General features: G+C 41.1%; 1 long non-coding RNA gene across 1 annotated transcript; it reads left to right on the top strand.

The window, feature by feature from the left end:
- Nucleotides 1-12406: 12406 nt before the first annotated feature.
- LOC146645581 (uncharacterized) lies at nt 12407-13363 on the top strand. Its single transcript, XR_014909180.1, has 2 exons — nt 12407-12522; nt 13115-13363. It is a non-coding gene; the product is annotated as an uncharacterized LOC146645581 (long non-coding RNA).
- The last annotated feature ends 9199 nt before the right edge of the window (nt 13364-22562 follow it).

The following is a 22562-nucleotide window of genomic DNA, read 5'->3' as shown; positions in this document are numbered from 1 at the left end:
ACAACGCAGTTGTACACTTCCCCAAGGCTCAGGCCCTTTTCTTGGCGTTGCCCTCATTCCTTGAAGGATATCAAACAGCCAGACCTCCAGAAGTCATGGAGGCTTCTAGAAAGCCTCCATGACTTATCATGTCCTGCTATTGACATGATAAGATACAAGTGTGTACTTGATTGCCAAGTTTGAAGTTGAAGATGGGGGATGACCTCTTTGCAAAGTATCTCAACACCATGCAAAACCAAAACCATAGCGAGGAGTCCTTAGCCTACCTACCATAACAAGAAAATCAACCTCTGTGGTAGAAGAGTTCAGGTAGCTGCTCTGCTCTGTGCCATGGTATTGAAGAAGATAACAGTGGATGATATATATCCTTAAATTTAGTTACAGCACTTTCAGAAAGACATCTACTGTGATAAAGTCTACTCTCCACTGCTGTGTAATCAATTATTGTAAATGTAAATGTTATCAGGAAATGATCAGACAGGAGAGGGTTTTCAGGAAACACTGTTAAATGTTCAGTTTCTATGCCATATGTTAAAACAAGATCTAGAGTGTGATTAAAGTGGTGGGTGGGTTCTTTTACATTTTGACAGAAGCCAATTGAGTCTAATAACAGATTGAATGCTGTGTTGAGGCTGTCACTTTTAGCATCTACGTGAATGTTAAAATCACCCACAGTAATTATTTTATCTGAGCTGAGCACTAAATCAGATAAAAACTAAGGCCTGATTAAGGCCCAGGTACATGATAGATAACAACAAAGAATTCTGTTTTTTTGTATTATTGGGGTAGGGTTCAGGCTTAATGGGTCTTTGGTTGATTATTATCCAGAGTGGAAGACTGCTGTCAGACCACCTCCCCAGCTTTTGCTTTAAAGATACTAACAGTTAGTTTAACTTGAGGGTGTTGATTCATTTAAACTAACATAGTTATCATGCTGTAACAGGTTTCTGTAAGGCAGAGAAAATTAATTTGTAGATCACTTATGAACTAACAATGATTTAGAGGAGAGAGACCTAATGTTTAATATTCCAAATTTCAAAGTTTTACTCTTGGTGCACTGTGGAGACTATTGTTCTTTCTTTATGAATTTTTAAAAAATGTATTTAAATCGTTTTTTGCTGATTTTTTGTTTGTTTTATTTTTATTTTTTGTTCATTTGAGAGCAGACAGTCTGTAAGGGGACGTAAGTGTTTTGGGAGATAATAGGAGGAGAGAAGCTGCTTCCGTGTGAGACTGCAACTCTCTAAATGTTAAGGGTGTCATGGAAATTTCCCAACAGCTTGCTGGTAAAGCAGCAGAGCTAAATTGTGGTTAATTTTAACCGTGTCCAGCCCTAAATATAGGTCTGAAAGAACACTGAACAGTGAAGCAACAAAAAAGAGGACTAGTTGCATAGCTGGTGACTGCAATGTGATTTTAGACAGCAAATTGAACAAATTAAACAGTGATGAGAAACAGAAGTAAATGTTCTTTGAAAAATATCCAACTGCATTCATGTAGTGTAATGAGACTGCTAACCAAAATAAAATCTGTCTTTATTGTGCTTCAGTCATTGTTTTACCCTGACTACATTCTTGTCTTATCATCCTTTAAAAACACAGATTGAATATTTTCTCTCATATTGTCAGAGGCATTATCTCTAACTCTGTCTCCCACCCACTCTTCTCCACAGACTGTTCATATTCTTCTTCACATTTCCATCTCCCTCTCTTCCACCCATACAATCACTCAACTCCCACTATCTGAACGTACATGCATGGTGTGTCTGCCTTCATTTAGTGGCTTTCAGGCTGTCATCCAGCTTTTAAAGAAAGAGCCTTTGAAGCTTCAGAGCAGCTCTTCCCTGCCATGTTAGCATTAGGACTGGCTAAATTGGGATAGTGGTGGAGGTTGACTTCTTGCTTCTGGAGGGAGAGTGGGAGTCTGGAAGCTGATCAGACAGCCTGACACTTGGGGGCGGAGGAGATGCCACCTCCAGCTACCAGGACACTGAGTGGAGATAGTGGTGCATATGGCAGCAAGCTCTTTAGTCACAATCACAGTGACTCATTCACACGCAGCGGGGTGCAGTCGCCTTCTGTTCTTTACATTCATTTAATTTATTCTGTAGTCTTCCATTTGTTTTCATTTCCTATGAACTATTTTAAGCCTTAATTTTTTAAAATATATTTATATATTTTTTTTTATACATTTCACATTCTGCATAATTTCGGGGGGAGAATTTATGCACAAAAAAAGACTAATCACGATTTTTCCCCTTTTCGTAAAACATTAAAATATCCAATGAATACAGTTAAATGCAGTTTATGTTTTATGATGTCAAATCCGTTTCTCACGTCGTTTGGGCGAGGATGACGGGCGTTGCCTCTGGGGGACGCCCTAGTATTTGTTTCCATATTTTGGGTTGGCATTTCTTTCTGCGCGACCTGCCACCTGCCAGCGGACGGGGCATGCCAAAGAAGCTAGTCCAATTACTACGTCTCAATACCCTCAACATTGGTACATTAATCGGACGAAGCCGCAAACTATTCAACACTCTCAAGAACCACCACATCGACATCGATGGCAAAGGGCCTTGAAGAAAGAAAAGAGCTCTACAACGGCAATCAGGCTCAGAACGGAGTGCTCATAGCGGAACAGTGTGGTTGAAGTAACCCGCATGTCGATCGTCTTATGTCACTCAAGACTGACACTTAGTCCACCATCCTCCTGCTATGCACCACAGACCAACTGCCCCGACGGTGAGAAGGAAGCATTCTGGCTCAACCTTGATGACCACCTACAGTCAATTGGCCCTGAAGAACATCTGGCAATAGGCGGTGGCCTAAATGGACACGTCAGCCAGGAGAGAGACAGATATGTGCGATTCCGTGGCGGCCAAGGATTTGGAACCCGAAACGATGTTCTGAACTGCACAGAGGCACACGATCTCGCCGTGGCCAACACTTTCTTCAGAAAAAGGCCAGCGCATCTCATTACGTATTCTACACCCAAATCGACGACCGGCTAATCCGAAGAGCCCACCTGAACCTGGTCACCAACATGAAGGTCATCCCGTCAACCTCAGCCCTCTGCATTGGCTACTCATTATGGACCTACGACTCAACCTTGGCCAGCAACGACAACCACCAATCACTTCAGTAGAGAAGATTAAATGGTGGCGCCTTCACGAGTGCAAAAGCCAGCTAGAGGACGCACTTGGGCACTTCAGCATAGATCCCAACGGACCAGTAGACACCATCTGTGATAACATCACTAGTCAGATACACGGCGCGGCAGGGAAATGCGGATGCTGCGATGGTGTCTGGACCTGACACAATGGGACCATGTCATTAACATCGACATCCGAAAGCGGCCGGGCATTGCGCCAATCATGGAGAAGATGCAAGGAGTGCGACTGCGATGGTATGGGCATGTGGTCAGAAGTGACAAAAACACGGTGGCAAGAACAGCACTGCGACTCAGCCCCCAAGGCTGGCGGCCAAGGGGCAGACCAAAAAGGCAATGGATGGACCGAATTAAAGATGACGTGACGAAGATCAGCGCCAACATGAACGAAACCTTGATCTTGCTGAATGGAGGCGCCTCTGCAGAGCGGGATTAACGCTAGGAAGAAGAAGTTTTCTTCAATCAGTGATGAATAGTAAGATGTTTTAGCTTTACAGAGGGCTTTCTTATAAAGCAGCAAACTATTTCTCCAGGCTAAATGATGATCTTCTAAATTTGTGACACGCCATTTCCTCTCCAGCTTACGAGTCATCTGCTTTAGGCTAAGTGTTTGAAAATTATACGAGGGAGTCAAGTACTTCTGATTTGCTCTTTTTCACCGGAGCTACAGTATCCAGAGTCGTACGGAGTGAGGAGGTAAAATTATTAACAAGATGAACGACCTCTGTTGGAGTAGCGTTCAGGTAGCTGCTCTGCTCTGTGTTGGTACAAGATGATGATGAAGATGATAGCAGTGGGTGAATTATTCTTAGAGCAGCAGTAATGTCACTTTTAAAAACACAAGCAGTCCTCTAAATATGTGTATGTGTTTCTTCACTTTAACAGCTTGACCCAGTCCTGAAGGAGCGCTGCTTTATCAGGTTTAGTAGTGGGTACAAAGGGCATCATCATTAGATTAGTCTGTGATCACTCTCCCCAAATAATTATCCTGCTGTCCAGGCTCCTGCAGCATCCAGACTTAATTGATTTAATGGAGTGTGCTTTCTCTCGCTCTCTCTCCCTGTCTGTCTCACTTCTCTTTTTTCTGCTTCAAGAGTTCATTTCCTCCCATCAGAGTTTAAGATTTAATTACAGAGTCATTGAGCTTATAAAGCCCTGCTTTCCAAAACGAAAGCTTTAGACTTAGTTTTCCTTGTACTATCACAGTCTCATCCATTGGGTTTTTTATTCTCGGCTGCATAAAAGTACACGTGAACGTGTCAAGGACACATGTTACTCCTGTCCTTTGCTCTCTCGCTCTCTGTTCCCTGGGTTTTGTCAGTCTCCCAGTGTGTGTTTGTGTGTGTTCACCACACTTCCTGTTTTACTTTGATAGTCTCCTGTTGGTGTGCATCTTGTTCTGTTTGATTATTTGCCAGCCTTGTTTCCAAGGTGTTTCCTCTTTGCCCTGTTTCCCTTTCGTATTTAGTGTCTGCGTCTTCCTCTATTCGGCGTCATGTTCTCCCTCGTTCCTCACTGTGTATTCTGCCTGTACCCTAGTTTCTAGTTTCCCCCAATATGCATTCATCCGACAATAAAGCTGTATAATCTGCCTTCTGATGTTCCCTAAAGAACACCATCTGTTCTTTAATCACTTTTTCACACAGGGCCATGTAGGTTTGGATTTCCCGCCATAATAATAAACATGTTTGTTAAGAAACTGCATTTTGTGTTGACTTGTGTTGTCTAATATTTTAATTTGTTTGATGATGAAAATAGAAAATTGATACTCATCAGTACTCTTGCTGCAGCAAGATCAACTGAAGGCTTTTCAAGGAGTTCCAGACATGCAGAATGCATCTGTCTGCACAAGCGCACCTCCTTCTTGTCAATGAACAATGTGCAGTAATAGCATATTTAAAAAAAAGTGGTTTATAAAAGCACTTGTACTGATAAAGACAGGGAATCATCAAATTTGTGGTTTAAGGACTGAATATGTGCAAAGTGAAGAAAATTATTTAAATCTTTTTTTTTCTCACTTGTGCTATTCTTTCGCTTATTTAATGATGACTTGTACATCCCCTTGACATTTCCAAGTTTTATTTGAATAAGTACACATTCAGTAACCTTTGGATTGGCCTGTTTGTGTGAAAGGCCCTCACAAAAGCCCACAGTCTTTCAGCCTGCTGTCAGATGCGACTGTCTTTCTCATATTGATTTGGCTTTTTTAAAGATTTGGACACGACCAGCAGAAACAGACGATGTGCTGTAGCATCACCATCCATGAATATCATATAGCAGTAAACTAATGTTCAGCCTTACTGCTGGTTAATGAGCCATTAAGAGACAATCAGCGCCATTTGCCCACCTCTCGGCATCAAAGGTGAATCATAAGCACACTGCTGCTAGGCAGTTTGCACTCAGTGCTATGACTAACTCAGCTTTTAATGGACATGATGTCAGTGGTTCTCTCGAAACTATACTCCACACAGACTATCATTTCACCAGCTGGTGTAATTAAATGTACAGCATAAGCAAAAACAAGCCTACACATACTGAACAGGCACTCGATTAGCTTGATGAGATAATGAGGCCACAGTGCGAATGTGGAAATCGTAGAGACAGGTTTGGGCATATTCAGCCCTGCAGGGCGCATGCTTGCTAACATAGCATGCTAATTGGCTGGAGCAACAGAATACACAGAGCTAAATGCAGCCCAAGGGAATAAACTGAGAGAAGCTCGGCAGAGTTGGACATAAAAAGAGGGAGCAGTAACCTCTGTGCCAATCCCTTTATCACTAAGGACAAAATGGCTGCTAGTAGGCACTGCTTAATTTGAGAAACACTTTGCAGCCCCATTGTGGTTACTTGCCTTCTCCCCTAACCAGATTTTACAGTGAGACCTTTGCATACATTCCAGTAAATGCATGTGTAATTGGATTAAACACTCCAGCGTCCTTGCTGCTGGTCAGACAAGAAGGTGCCCGAGGAAATCAGGTTGAACACCTCATCATATCACCATATCCCTGACATGCGAGACAAATTTGAGATTAAAATATAGGTTGTAAGGTCTTTGTAAAAGTCGTGTCTAGTGAATTGTGTTTTCTTCTGACTGTGATGACTTCCTCGCTTTGTTTTAACAATATGGTTAATCAGCCTCACTGCAGCTGTGGAAATGAAAAAGCTAATAAAATAGCTTCAAACTAACTATCTCTAGATAAGATTGCTAACCAATCTTAGTCAGCTACTGCTGCTAATTACTTTAACATTAGCCCCTGTTTGATGTTGTGTCTAATTTGTTAATAGTGAGCTAAAGTGATTACTAAAGTATAAAACCACAACAAGGAGTAGTTAAATTTCAGTTCCACTCTTATTCCAAATATGACACTTTTCTGAATGTTGACATGAGTCATATAAAGGCTGGTATATGGGACCTCTGGAGAAAGCAAAAACAAACCAGTCAACCAACCATGTCCCCCTGCCTGCCAGTGCTTATCTTTCGATTTCAGTTCCTTTAGTTGTTTTTATAAAGCATCATTTCACACCAACAATTATCTCAAGGTGGTTTATACTAAAAGGTACAGGCCCTGCGTTAGAAGGACAACAGTGATCAGAAAAGGCCTTGTGAGCAAGGTGTTGGTGACAGTGGGGAGGAAGAACTACCTTTTTAAAACAGGAGAAACATAAGAAGGAAAGGAAGTTTCACAGCAGCATAATTAAGGTATGATTTAGGTTCACAGTTATTTCAATTTTCAGTTTCAAATTTTCACTTTGTGTCAGCTCAGAGACATATTAAATTTTACTTAGAAATCCTAAACAAGAAGGACAAAAGGACTTGAATTACTCTCGAGCAGAGAAAAAGAAGTAAAAACAGTATAAGTGCTTGTAGATTGTCCGAGCACTGCTTTTTTCTCTTACTAAATCATATTTTTTTTTCCAGACCTTTTATTAACCTCATGACATTTCCACTGAGGCCAAGGAAAAGAGACTGGGAATAGAAAAAGGGAAGTATTTTTTTTTTTATTATCATTTGATGTGATAATAAATGTATACTGGATGTGTATACTAAATATTTTCCTACGTGTGTGTGTGTGTGTGTGTGTGTGTGTGTGTGTGTGTGTGTGTGTGTGTGTACACATTTTTACAAATTAAATAGTAAAAAAAAAAAAATAATAAATAATAATAATAATAATAAAATATATAAAATATACAGAGTTGAATATGTGCAAAACAAGTGGCATTTATATACAGTGTGGAGTGCATAATGTTGAAGTTCCAGTAGTGAAGCTGAGGTGTCTATGACGTGTTCAGCAGTCTGATGGCCTGATGGAAAAAGCTGTCTCTCAGTCTGCTGGTACGGGACCGGATGCTGCAGAACCTCCTTCCTGATGGAAGCAGTCTGAACAGTTTATGGCTGGGGTGACTGGAGTCCTTGATGATCCTCCCCGCTTTCCTCAGGCACCGCTTCACGGCCTCACGTTGCGCTTGTTGATCATAATGTATATGCTTAACCTTGTTCTCCTGTCTCGTAGTCAGTACCTGGAACTCACCACTCAAGCTTCGCTGTACTTGCACTTCTGTATTCTTCTTGCTGCGGTTTATGAGCCCCAGCAGATGCCAGTGTTCTGCAGTGTTCCAACCTCTCTGGAACTGCAGTCTTTTTCCGGCGACCCAGGGGGCTGCAGCCACCTGTTCACTCATAAAAAGGTATTTCTGCTGGGAGACCATAGACAAAGATGTCAAAGAGTATGTGGCTGCTTGTCCTGTCTGTGCCCACAATAAGTCAAACACACAACGCCCTGCCGGTGTATTACAGCCTCTCACCATACCCCATTGCCCATCGTCACACATCTCTTTGACTTTTGTCACTGGCTTGCCCGTTCCCTCTGATAAGACCACCATATTCACCGTAATTGATAGGGTTCTCCAAAGCAGCACATTTTATCGCTATGGACAAACACCCCACAGCCACTGAGACAGCCACCTGGATGAACCTGGATGAGACCGTTACCTGCCAGCTTCTTCTGCAGCACTTCCTAACCAAACCATCACTGCCTGCTCAGCCTCTGAGGGCTCCTTGTCTCTTGTGAGCACAGACCAGTGGCAAATATAGCCAGCCTGTGACTGGATAAATCTGGAATGTCAAGTAAGTATCCTGGCTCTGTTCACTCCTCTCACTTATGGAAAGAGTCTTCCAAAAACTTCTGGAAAAATGTCTGCAGACTAACCCTTCTCTCTCGTTCTCCAGAACATGCCTTCCTGTGCTCCCTCATATCCACTTGCTGTCTTACTGACTGTGTAAATAAAGACCAGTTAACATTATTCTACTCTCCCTGCTGTTCTTGTTTTATTCTAGCACTTGAGTCCACTTGCCTCCTGTTTAGCAGGATAAAAATATAAATTTATTATCATCAGGTTGTTCTTCTGTTGATCCAAATCCCTACAGTGAGTACTAACAGGACTAGAACAAGCACATATATCCTTTCCAACTATTTTCATGTGCTCCCTTTAAATTAAATTATTTTAAAACTAGAATTGAATTGAAAATCCTTTTCTTCACATACAAGGTCATGACCACATCCGTGCATCCATCAATCGAAAGTTTGGTACACAACAGCCAGGAAGATCTCAGTATTCAGACGTCATCATTAATTCGTTATGTATGCCGTTAGAGTGCCTGGGTCGTCGACCCAGTGTTTTGTGTTTTTTGGTTCTTTGATTTTGTTATTTCATTATATTTTAGCTTTGCTTTATGGGTTATAGGATTATTCTTAGTTTAGGTTCTCTGGGTGGGTTTTGTTAGAGTTTTAGTGTTCTGGTTTTCTGTCTGTGATCCATAGTTGCTGTCTCCCCTGTCTGCTGTATCCCCATGTCCAGTCAGTGTCTGTCTGCCCTGGTCCCACGTCTCTGTTCCCTTTGTTGTAGTGCCTGCCTGTGAGTCTGTGTCCGTAAGTTCAGTCTGTGTTATGTTTCCTGTTTTACTTTGAAAGTCCGTGTCTCATGTAAATGCGTCTGGTTTTGTTTCCTTTGTCTCGTTAGGCTTGATTTGCCCCGGCTGTGTTTCCCTCCTGTTGCCCATTCCCTGATTGCTCCCTCTGTGTATTTAAGTCCTGCATTTCCCTGTGTCCGTGTTGCGATCTACCGTCTACTATGCTGTGTGTTCTGCCTGTCAGCCTGTTTAGCTTTGTAGTTTTCAGTTTAGTTTTTGGTTTACAATAAATCTACGTTTGAGTTTACCTTCCATCTCTGTGAGTCTGCACTTTGGGTCCTCCTTATCACCACTCCTGCCTGTACACAGCCCTCACATGACACATGCATATTTCACCGTTTAACAAATGAGTCTATGTAGCTAGCATACACCTTCTATGAGGTGAGCAGGATATATTAAAATAATCCAGCAACTTCTCCCACCCTCTTTGAAGTGATTCACACTAGAAACTGAATACTATTGCTTTATTAGACCCACAAAGGAGGTGGGTGAACTTGAACCTGAACTTGAGACTGCAATTTAAATATTTCTATTTTGGTTACGTTTGCTTAGCTAACATACCCATATCCTTTCAAGTTCAAGTTGTATTATTGTAATATGCAGGTAACAATGGCTCTTCACTACTAGCAATTAAATGATTCGACTCAGAGCATGCAGAGACGCAAATATAATGAGGGTCCATACTAGCTGATTATATTTGCACCTAGATCTAAATCTAACACTACTTATGGCTATATGGGTAACAATTAACCAATCCTTCTAACTCATCTCTGTCTGAATTACTGTTTGATGTTGTGTTATGTCTATGGTACTCTTACTAATTATTAAATAATTTAATAGGATGAGTTCTTTCATTTTTATTGAATGAAGGTATCCTCAGTTATGCACATACTGTATATGCAAGACATTAGGATATTTCTGACTTGGCATGATGTGAAACTGTTTGAACAGGGTTTTTAGATGGCAGACCTTAAGAACAACTGTAACAATAACAGAATGGTCATGCCTACATTTTATTATTTAAAAAAAGTTCCCATTTTTTTGTGGTTCCGAATATCCTGCTGTGGTAAAAGCTGGGAAATTGGGTGCCTGCAGGTGTAATTACATGCTCTGGCAAGCAGATACAGGAAATGGGAAATTACCTAGCATTTGCCTCTTTCAGAGAATTTGTCATTTTTCTCAGAACATTCAGCGGGGATCTGAAGTTGGAGTCCACTGGAAAAACTACATTTTAAAAAATGAAAAAAAAGGTGTTCAAGGCTCTATTCATACCAGGTCAAATGTATTTCTGAATAAATCTAAACTCAAGACCTGACCATGGAGCTTTAACAGATTATTCAGCAGCAGAGACTGGCAGCAGCACACACACTTTGATAGGTTCCTCAAACACTTTTCTTTATGCCTCATAAAGAAATAAGAGTAAGAGGAAAAACTTAAGAATATTTATATGGCAAACTTGAGACAATCAAGGAACTACAACTGTGTCACCCAAAAATTATGAGTGGGTGAGTCATGCTTTGTGATCTTTGGCTGTTGTCTTATTTAATAGCAAAATCTGCATCAATAAAGCCAATCAGTTTGTGGCATAATCCTACCTCCTCATAAATTGAAGAATCAATTAAAAACAGCTCATAATCAAAGCTAATATTCTGCAATTTTAACTCAGGATGGGGTGCCTGCTTGTTTACACTCTGGTTTGATTTGAACTCTACTCCTTCATCTTTTCTGTGCCTTGATGCCATTATTGTGTTCCTGTGTTATTCTTTCTATTCCTTTCATTTTCAAAAAAACCCTCCCAAATAACTCTGGTGGGTAACTGGTGTAAGTCCTTTAAGTTCTTTTAAAAAAAAAAAACTTAGTTGGTTGTGTGTGATTTCCACAAAATTCAGTTTGCACTGTATTGTTTTTTGAGAAAGGTGTGGTTTATTTTTGGGTGGAGCAAAATCTCAGTGTGGAAAAAAAAAATCCAATCAACTCAAATGAAATGAAATGAAATAATACAGTAACCACCCAAGTATGAGTACAAGTACAATAACCTCAGTTTGATCTGAATTAAGAAGCAGAAAGTTAGCGGCCATTCCTGCAGTTTAACTAATTGGTGTGTGTTATCTGGCTTCATGGACAGATAGAGCTGGGTGTCATCAGCATAGCAGTGAAAATGTATGCTTTGTCTTCTGATAGTACTGCCTAAGGGAAGCATGTATAATGTAAACAGAATTGATCCTAGCACTGAACCCTGTGGAACACCATAATTAACTTCAGCGTGTGAAGAACTCTCCATTTACATGAACAAATTGGAGTCTATTAAATTTGCACTGCAGTGCAGTACCTGTAATACCTACCGCGTGCTCTAATCGCTCTAATAGGATATTATGGTCGACAGTATCGAATGCTGCACTGAGGTCTAGCAGGACAAGCACAGAGATGAGTCCACTGTCAGAGGCCATAAGAAGATCATTTGTAACCTTCACTAAAGCTGTTTCTGTGCTGTGATGAGCTCTGAAACCTGACTGAAACTCTTCAAATAAACCATTCCTCTGCAGATGATCTGTTAGCTGTTTGACAACTACTCTTTCAAGGATGTTTGATATGAAAGGAAGGTTGGAGATTGGCCTATAATTAGCTAAGACTGCTGGGTCTAGAAATGCTTTTTAAGTAAAGGTTTAACTACAGCTAGCTTGAAGACCTGTGGTACATAGCTGATTATTAGAGATAGGTTGATCATATTTACGACTGAACCATTAATTAATGGCAGGACTTCTTTGAGCAGTCTTGTAGGAATGGGGTCTAAAAGACACGTTGATGGTTTGGAGGAAGTAATTAAGAGTTATCTGCTTTAGGCTACGTGTTTGAGAAGGGATTCAAGTACTTCCTAATTTGAGGCCTTAATTTTCACAGAAGCTACAGTATCCAGAGTCAAGAGAGTAAAGAGGTAAAATTATTACTGCAACAGGTGTAGGCTGGGAGGACTCCCATGATGCATTGGGTGTTTCTTCTTCACTCACTATGTGTTAACAGACCTCTCTGCACTGAATCATACACAGCAAATTCAAAAGTGTTAAATTTTTTGGTGTTAATAGTCTCCTTGCAAAAGTAGAGTTAATTTTACTCTAAGCAGAGTCACATTCTTTTAATGTAACTCTGAGGTGTAAAATGATAGTAGTTAAAATCGAGTGTTAAAAATGAGTGTTTCTCTGTCAAATCTGGAGGTGTTAAAATGGAAACATTAACTCTTGACCTCTTAACTCTGAACTCCTACAGGGGCTATGACACCAACAGAGTAAATTCACAGACTCCGCCCTCAGCACCATAGGCTCCAATCGAAGCTGAAGTGAAGCCGTTTCAGAACATTTTGCTCTACATATTTGAGTTGTTTGCCATGCTTGGTAAGTCATTTTTTCAAAGATTGTTTCAATTGTTATTAGCTTTTACTTCTGTGGCTCTTTGAAGTTGAGACAAAGCTGTGTGAAAGGCATTAGCCATGTTGCTCGCTGATAGCATAATATTCTGTTTTAGCTAGCTGAAAGGTATTGTTGTTTGCGGGCAAATACCACAGCCTTGAAAAAAAGCTTGCATGTGAATTTTCAGTCAAACTTTTGGTCAAATACACCTAAAACAATGTGTAGAATGTGAAATGTTGGTGTAATGGTGCTACTTGAAGCCTGAAAACGATCGCCCATAAAAAAACAACAACGAGCAAACAGCAGTAGCAGACGTCCTGACTGGGTTCTACGTTAGCATTTAGATCCCTCCAGAGTTTTGTGCACACGGTTTAGGTAAAAATTAAAAAGGTTGAGGTTTTACATTTAGTTCAGTATTACCTGTTGCCTGTGTCTTTGACTTTTGGGAAAATACTTTACACAAGTAATGGCTCAAAGAGGATTCCTTTTTTTTTTTTTTTTACTGTGCTGCAATTGTTTACTGGATTATTTGTGCCATTAATTAGTGTCAACTAATTTTTATTCAATCTCCACACAGGATATGCTTGTGAAGATGGAATATGGGGGAGAGCAGAAGTGCGTTGAAGTTCCACAAAGGGATGAATGAAGGACATGCATATTGTATTAAAGAAATAAGTGATGAGAATGCTGTTATTTGCATTTACCATGTCAGACCTTTTGATAAACAAAATTCTAATGAAAGTGAGAACATGTATACTGTTACATCTTTCAGAAAATGTTTTGAAATTGGGGTGCACAGTTCAGAATAAATGTTTTTCAAAAACCATTGCATCTTTTTAGTAAATGTTTATTTCCAAAAGAAATTTCTAGAAGTTCAGAACAGTAAAATTCCCGCTTTTTAGAATGAATTAGAAGATAACTCTTACGTAGTTAAACTAAAATACTCTTTGAGAGTTAATATATAAACTCTTAACACCAAGTGTTAAATTATCAACTCCAGACAGATTTGGTGTTTAACACTAAATCAGAGTTAACGTACCAACTCTCCAAAAAGAGTTAAATTAACACTCTCTGGTGTGGACCCATATAGACACTTTAATAGTGTTGAAATCAAATCCGACAGTGTTAATTTGGACATGCTGGATTTGCTGTGTACCTGTTATTAATCTCAGTCTCTCTTCCACAGCATGTCTTTATCCTGTCTTCCTTCTCTCACCCCAACCGGTTGCAGCAGATGGCCACCCCCTCCCTGAGCCTGGTTCTATCGGAGGTTTCTTCCTGTTAAAAGGGAGTTTTTCCTTCCCACTGTCACCAAAGTGCTTGCTCATAGGGGGGTCACATGATTGTTGGGCTTTTCTCTGTATGTATTATTGTAGGGTCTACCTTACAATATAAAGCACCTTGAGGTGACTGTTGTTGTGATTTGGCGCTGTATAACTAAAGTTGAGTTGAATTGAATTGAATTAAACATCCATTACTAATGCTACCTTTTTGACAGAAGGCCAGCGTTCTCTCGCAAAAGTAAGAAATAACGTACTGCCTTACTAATAATTCGTTTTTGAGTAATGACCCCAAAATTGATCACAGCAGAGGGGAAATACCTCCAACATGCAGAAACATTTGACCACAGCATGTAATTAATTTGCACAAATGTAATGTCTTTGATAGGCTACTTGGTGATAGTGATGGCTTTCGAAGCAGAACCAGTGAGAACCCAATGAGAATCGAGAAGGAATCGAATCAAAAAGTGATATCAATAATGGAATTGGAAATGCTAAATTGTTGCCAGTTCCCATCCCTAGTAATGAAATAATCTGCTTCTGTGGTAGCAGAGTTTAGGTAGCTGCTCTGTACTGTTTTAGCACATGGCAGTGAAGAGAGTGAAAGTAAAGGAATTATATCTTTAAATTTAGTCACAGCATTTTCAGAAAGACATTTACTGTAATGATATTGTATTCCCACTGCTGTGTAATACATGCTCGTGAATTTAAAAATAGGGTTTTCGGGGAGTACTGTTACATGTTCAGTTTCTCTGGATCAGAATAAGATCCTGTGTGATTAAAGTGGTGGGTGGGCTCATTTACAGTTTGAGTAAAGCCCGTTGCATTCACTCTCTAATAATAGAGTGAATGCAATGTTGAGGCTGTCAATTTTAGCATTTTCATTAATGCCAAAATCACTGGCAATAATTACTTTAACTGAACTGATTATGAAAACCGTAAGATATCAGATAGAAAGTCTGAGTAAATCCACACCCCTCCTTGGTCTGTGCTTCGATTGATCAGAGCTATCTCAGACAGTAAACTGGCTGCTTTGAACACAAGTCAGTGTCTTTTGGAGTTTGCTGGTGCATTTTTTTTTTAAAAAAAAAAAGAATATTCTAAGAATGTGTGTGTAAAAGTGTTGTTTTTGCCACTCTGATCTATTTATTTGTCTATATTTATGTACATTTATCTAATAGTTTTTTTAAGTCTAAACATGTCCTCCATCAATTGCATTCAAACCTCTTGGAGTACATATTGAAAATATTCCTTAATAGACACCAAGTACAAACATACAAACAATATTTGGAATTAGCTCCAGATTATTTTCTGGATACAATAAATGGTAAACAGCCCATAATGCCATGAAACTCTCACCTAAACATTTGAAAATAAAGGCACATATAAAAATCTTTATCTTGCAATGTTTTTTTTTGTAAACAGTTGATACAACAACATTAAGACGTACATTAAATGAGCAAAGAAAAAAATGTCACAAACAGAGTCACTCTCTTGACCTAACTGTATTTGTCTGATCAGGAGACAAAGTGAAATAAAAAGCAGCATTTACGTACGTTTGCACCACCACAAACGATCATCTATGATTTTCTTTTCCTCATAAAGAGTGCAGGTAGACTGCTGACGTGGCAGCAGGCTTTCAACCATCAAAACTCAAAACACCATTAGGCAGAACAGAGACATGTTTTTGCAACAAAGCTGCTTGATTACGCCTCTTGCACTTTCCATTTCCTGTAATGGAACGATTACTTTCACCATGCCCTGCTTGTTTATCTGCCCACAAACCCGAAAATAACAATAATGGGAGTAATTGTGCACACTCACCTATTACTGCCTAAAGGCGAACTGATGGAACACACAGCTTCGAGAGAGTCAAAGAGGTATGACTGATGACTGGGTAAATTTTGTTTTTCAATTTTGGAGGGCTAACACTTAAATAATTATTTGTTTGAAGCTGCCGTGTAAGATATCCAAATAAGCCTTACAGATGCGTGGTATATATTATAGTTTTTCCTAAAATGTAAAACAATCCAGCCTTCACAGTCATCTCACAACAGTTGATGTCCACTACAAACTGATGTTTGCTGTAATCTGAGGAGTTCCTGTCATGTTTGTGGGCCAACTGGGGTTTGTTTTCCTTTTACTTTCAACTGTGAAGAGAAGACTTCTCCCCCACCTGGGACAATCTGACCAGCTCTCTCTACTCCTCATCCCTGCAGACACACCCCTCAGGAATCAAACCCCTCCAAGCACCATTAAAACATTCCCAGATGATGCTTTCCCCAGGCTACAGGACTATTTTCATTTTAAGAGATTTAAGAGGGGAGGATGTAACCCAGTGAGTTTACACGACTCAGTAATGCACTACAACATGTTATTGTTAATTGGGATTTATCATTACTCTGTTAATCACTGAGTTGGTCAAAAATAAATCAATAATAAAAGATAAATACTATAAATATAAGAATAAAACCCAAAGAGTATATTTAACACCCCTACTGGTTAGGAAGGAACAAGCCCCACCTTCCCCTGCTCTGTACCGTCACGTGCTCAGACACAGAGAGAGACGGAGGTCCACGAGACCATCGCTGATTTTCACCGCCAAGCTTTTCGCTGGAAAATAACTATTAACTTGATAAATTGAGCAAATATCCATACCGGAGATCTGCATGGACCTGATTTATTGTGAACATTTCGGATCTTGAAACCATCGCGATCTGCACGGGAGCGGATGAAGTGGACAAGATCCTCTCTGAGAGTTGAACAAGATCCTCTCTGAGAGTTGAACATTAGAAGTGTGCTGGCTAGGTTTTTTTATGGGATCGTGAGACCTGGATCTCTTCCTGACGAGGAAGATGGCGAGCCTTTCCCTTTGAACCGAACCACAGCCATTCCGAGTTGGCCCAGAAGGGCAAGTTGCTCTTCTCTCACGAACAATTGCAAGAGTGCGGTAGGACGAAATCGCACCAATCACAAACTTTTGACCTGTTGGATTTGACTTGACTGAACACTGACTATTAAGCTGGCAAGACTGACATATCTGAGCTCAGATAGGATTCTGATTGTTATTATTATTGCTGTCACTGTATTTTATTTTATGTTTTCATTCCTGTTCATGAAATGCTGTTAAATTGTTGCTAAATAGTTTAATACAATTCATAGCAACTTTACCTGTGGCTCCAGTCATTCTTCTCCACGCAACTCACTTTATCCCTCCTACGAATCTAGCTATTGGCCCATTCTCTCCATCTTACTTTAATTTCCCCTACCCTATCCTGTACTTGGCTACATTAAAAGTTCTGTTAAGATTGCGAATCCGAGAAGGCAGGGCACTTTCCTAACACCGTGTACCAAGCACAAACCTGCACAACAAAAACACATTTGTTCTGTCTCAGGTTTGCTCATGTTGGATGTTCAAGTGACCATATCAAGTGTTCCCAGCGTATTTCATTGTTGTGCCCCAATAAAGGTGCCTCCAACAAACTGTGTGAATGTACATGTTCCCATCTTACAATAAGGATTAAGGAATAATGATATTCTCATATTCTCAAATAATTGAAAATCCTTGGTCTACAGGAAGGGACCTCAAAACTGGATTATAGATGAGAGACAGTTGGTGTAGTATGCCCCGCCCTCTGTTCAAAGTTGGCCGATCACAGTGGACATAGATGCTTCTTTCACTCCTCTTTCAAACCATCTGTCTTCTCTGTCCAAAATGTGTACATTGACATCCTTGAAAGAGTGACCTTTGTCCTTCAGATGTAAATGGACCGCCGAGTCTTGTCCTATGTTGTGCCATGCGTTTATGAAGTAGTTGTTTAGTCTCTCCAATGTAGAGGTCTGAGCATTCCTCGCTGCACTGTACAGCATATACTACATTGTTAAGTTGGTGTTTAGGACTTTTGTCTTTGGGATGAACCAGTTTTTGTCTGAGTGTGTTGCTGGGTCTGCAGTAAACTGGGATGTCGTGCTTGGAGAAAACTCTCCTGAGTTTTTCCGATACACCGGCTACATAGGGGATGACAATTTTGTTGCGTTTTTCATCCTCCCTAGCTGGTGTCTACGGGTGCAACGATATTCATATCGACATTGAACCGTTCGATACAGTGCTTTCAGTTAGGTATGCATATGTATCGAAAAATACAAAATTTTTAATTTATTTGATCAACTTTCCTTCTGACGATGTTGTCTGTGTTGAGCGCTCAGTGGATCTGCGCTCGACAGTGCAGCCTAGGCGGAGTAGTCGAACACAGATTCACTGAGCGCAGCGCAAGCTAGCGAGACAGAAGTTAAGCTCTCCTTGCAACATGGCAAACTGAACCTCCCCCACCCTAATTCAGATGTGGCGTTTGGAACTATTTTGGTTTTCATGTGATGTATGACCCTGAAGGTAAGCGCGTCATGGACAAAAGTAAAACAGTATGTTGGATGTGCCACGCAATGCTCAATTACATTGGTGGGAACTAGTGCGTTAGCGCAGTTAGCTCGTTAACGTGTTGGCCGTCCAGCCCCACGCACAGGGCGATCCGCGGTAGCTCGTTAACGGAGATTTGCACATTTACGCCAACATCATGATAAGTGGAAGCAGACAAGAACAACAAGCAGGCATGCTACAAACTTTACCCGAGTCATTTAGACAACCGTTAGCACGTGATTCTCCTTATGGGGACCTGATACGATTAATATGCTGCTGAGAATATAGCCCAGAAGAAGCGTATAGTATAGCTTTTATTTTGGAAAGAGCCATTTCTCTGTAATAAACTCTCTTTTCCAAAGATGAGTGATTCCTCGATCAGATTTTTTTTTTTTTATTACTTTGTTGTTTCAGAAACATTAAATTTAAAAACTGTACTTTTGAGTTAAAATATATATTTATAATTTTAATAAATGAGAAATTAATAAGGCATGAACATTATTTTTTTGTATCGAAAAAATATCGAACCGTGACACCAAAGTATCGAACCGAACCGTGAATTTTGTGTATCGTTGCACCCCTACTGGTGTCTGGTCTTCTTATCTGTGCCTCTTTGCTGACTTGATGAAAGCCCAATTAGGATAACCACATGTTTTAAGAGCTTCCTTTACATGTGTGTGTGTGTTCCATCTTTTTTCCTTCAGGCTTAGAGGGAACAGCTTCTGCCTGGTGTTGTAGGGTCCTGATTACTCCAAGTTTGTGTGGGTGGTGGGAATCAAAGAGGAGGTACTGGTCCGTGTGTTTGGGCTTCAGGTAAACTTCATTGTTGAGGTTACCATTCTCTTCAATGCGCACAGCACAGTCCAGAATTGGTAAACTGTTATCCTTTGAATCTCTCTCACTGCTTGTGTCCATGGTGTCACCTCCAGAGGAGGCTGATGATAACTATCTATCAATCAATCAATCTTTATTTATAAAGCACTTTTCATACAAAGATGCAGCACAAAGTGCTTTACATGGTTAAAAGCAGCCTACCCCACCCCGCCCTCCAACTCACTCCCCACACTCTCATTAACATAAACGATCATGGATACATACACCCCCCCCTGACGGGTATTGTGTTGACTGTGGGAGAGAGAGGTCAGAGTCCAGAGTTTTGTGTATTACTGTTACAAGTGGAACAAATATAGGAGCTGGGATCAGGGGGACATCAGTCAGTGGCGGACAGATCAGCAGGTAATGTCGGTTTGGGGTAATGACAGGGCCATGTGCGGGAGTGCTTTACGCCAAATGCCAAATTGGCGTCCTCAGGTGTTGAGGTGGAGCCCATCTGCCCCAAAAAGATGCCTCCTCTCCCAGAAGGCTTCAAAATTGTTAATAAAACCCACACCGTGGGAGACACTGGCGGAGGAAAGCCAGCCACTGTCATGTGTTACAAAAAACAAATTACTGAACTTCAATAACTTAGTGAAACTTAAAAGAGTGTGTTTAATATATAAAGTCTTACACTCCCTTGCTCCACCACCACTAAAGCAGTTCATTAGGCATAAAGAAAGCTCAGACAGGACCACTCGAGCTTCAATCCGAGGAGACTTGTTTATACCCCACAGACGGACAGCATTTGGGCAGAACGTCCTCTCTGTCAAGGGAGGCCATCTGTGGAACAGTCTTCCTCAACCCATTAGAGAATGCTCTACACTCAATTTGTTTAAGGCAAAGGTTAAAAACTGGTTATGGACAAATCAAGTGTGTGATCATGTATGAGTTGTATAGTTTTAATGTTTTATTTGGGAAGAGAATGGTGTGTATGTGTAAGTTTTTATTATGAATGAATGATGAATTTTTATGAATTATTATGTCTATTTTTTCTGCTTAAGGACAACAGATGGAAATTAGCCCTTGGCTATACAAGGAGTGCAGAATTATTAGGCAAGTTGTATTTTTGAGGAATAATTTTATTATTGAACAACAACCATGTTCTCAATGAACCCAAAAAACTCATTAATATCAAAGCTGAATGTTTTTGGAAGTAGTTTTTAGTTTGTTTTTAGTTTTAGCTATTTTAGGGGGATATCTGTGTGTGCAGGTGACTATTACTGTGCATAATTATTAGGCAACTTAACAAAAAACAAATATACACCCATTTCAATTATTTATTTTTACCAGTGAAACCAATATAACATCTCCACATTCACAAATATACATTTCTGACATTCAAAAACAAAAGAAAAACAAATCAGCGACCAATATAGCCACCTTTCTTTGCAAGGACACTCAAAAGCCTGCCATCCATGGATTCTGTCAGTGTTTTGATCTGTTCACCATCAACATTGCGTGCAGCAGCAACCACAGCCTCCCAGACACTGTTCAGAGAGGTGTACTGTTTTCCCTCCTTGTAAATCTCACATTTGATGATGGACCACAGGTTCTCAATGGGGTTCAGATCAGGTGAACAAGGAGGCCATGTCATTAGTTTTTCTGCTTTTATACCCTTTCTTGCCAGCCACGCTGTGGAGTACTTGGACGCGTGTGATGGAGCATTGTCCTGCATGAAAATCATGTTTTTCTTGAAGGATGCAGACGTCTTCCTGTACCACTGCTTGAAGAAGGTGTCTTCCAGAAACTGGCAGTAGGACTGGGAGTTGAGCTTGACTCCATCCTCAACCCGAAAAGGCCCCACAAGCTCATCTTTGATGATACCAGCCCAAACCAGTACTCCATCTTCACCTTGCTGGCGTCTGAGTCGGACTGGAGCTCTCTGCCCTTTACCAATCCAGCCACAGGCCCATCCATCTGGCCCATCAAGACTCACTCTCATTTCATCAGTCCATAAAACCTTAGAAAAACCAGTCTTGAGATATTTCTTGGCCCAGTCTTGGTGTTTCAGCTTGTGTGTCTTGTTCAGTGGTGGTCGTCTTTCAGCCTTTCTTACCTTGGCCATGTCTCTGAGTATTGCACACCTTGTGCTTTTGGGCACTCCAGTGATGTTGCAGCTCTGAAATGTGGCCAAACTGGTGGCAAGTGGCATCTTGGCAGCTGCACGCTTGACTTTTCTCAGTTCATGGGCAGTTATTTTGCGCCTTGGTTTTTCCACACGCTTCTTGCGACCCTGTTGACTATTTTGAATGAAACGCTTGATTGTTCGATGATCACGCTTCAGAAGCTTTGCAATTTTGAGACTGCTGTATCCCTCTGCAAGATATCTCACTATTTTTGACTTTTCTGAGCCTGTCCTTCTGTCCTTCTTTTGACCCATTTTGCCAAAGGAAAGGACGTTGCCTAATAATTATCCATCCATTCGCTTCCGCTTGTCCTTTTCAGGGTCGCGGGGGGCGCTGGAGCCTATCCCAGCTGTCATAGGGCGAGAGGCGGGGTACACCCTGGACAGGTTGCCAGTCTGTCGCAGGGCCAACACACAGGGACAGACAACCATTCGCACTCACATTCATTCGCACATTCACACCTAGTGACAATTTGGATTATCCAATTAACCTATCCCCACAAGCTGCATGTCTTTGGACGGTGGGAGGAAGCCGGAGTACCCGGAGAGAACCCACGCAAGCACGGGGAGAACATGCAAACTCCACACAGAAAGACCCCGGCCTGATGTTGGAATTGAACTCAGGACCTTCTTGCTGTGCGGCAACAGTGCTAACCACCGTGCCACCGTGCTGCCCAATAATTATGCACACCTGATATAGGGTGTTGATGTCATTAGACCACACCCCTTCTCATTACAGAGATGCACATCACCTAATATGCTTAATTGGTAGTAGGCTTTCGAGCCTATACAGCTTGGAGTAAGACAACATGCATGAAGAGGATGATGTGGACAAAATACTCATTTGCCTAATAATTCTGCACTCCCTGTAACCCTGTTTACATTCATGTAATTTTTTTTTTTTTACATTTATGTTCATTAACATGCACTGTCCTAAATAAAATAAAATAGGTGTTAAGGCTGAGCAGCCGGCTGAAACGGCCTATCCCTCTGCCGCAGGTGGGGGTGGGCCCGGAGATAAAAGCACTCACCTGTAACTGACCAAGGAGGCTGAAGAGTTGGAGGAAGGCTTCAGCAGCTCAGTTTGCTGTTTGGGGATGTCATTGGTGCCGATGTGGATGATGAGCTGGTTGGCCTGTGGGTGGGACGCCAGGATGTTGGGAATTCTGTCCACTATGTCGACAACGGTGGCTCCCGGGAACGACAGCGTGAGCGCCCCCCTCATCTGCACGTTCCTGACGATGGAATCCCCGAGGACCAGCGTGGAGAGAGGAGGTGCCACCGAGGCCTGCTGGCCACCTGAGATGCCCGTGCTGCGGCACCGGGGGTA

This window comes from Rhamphochromis longiceps, linkage group LG20 (assembly GCF_057381845.1).
Source record: "Rhamphochromis longiceps isolate RC_006_pf linkage group LG20, R_longiceps_female_GT1.1, whole genome shotgun sequence".
Taxonomy (NCBI): domain Eukaryota; kingdom Metazoa; phylum Chordata; class Actinopteri; order Cichliformes; family Cichlidae; genus Rhamphochromis; species Rhamphochromis longiceps.
This window is presented reverse-complemented; position numbering and strand designations above follow the sequence as displayed.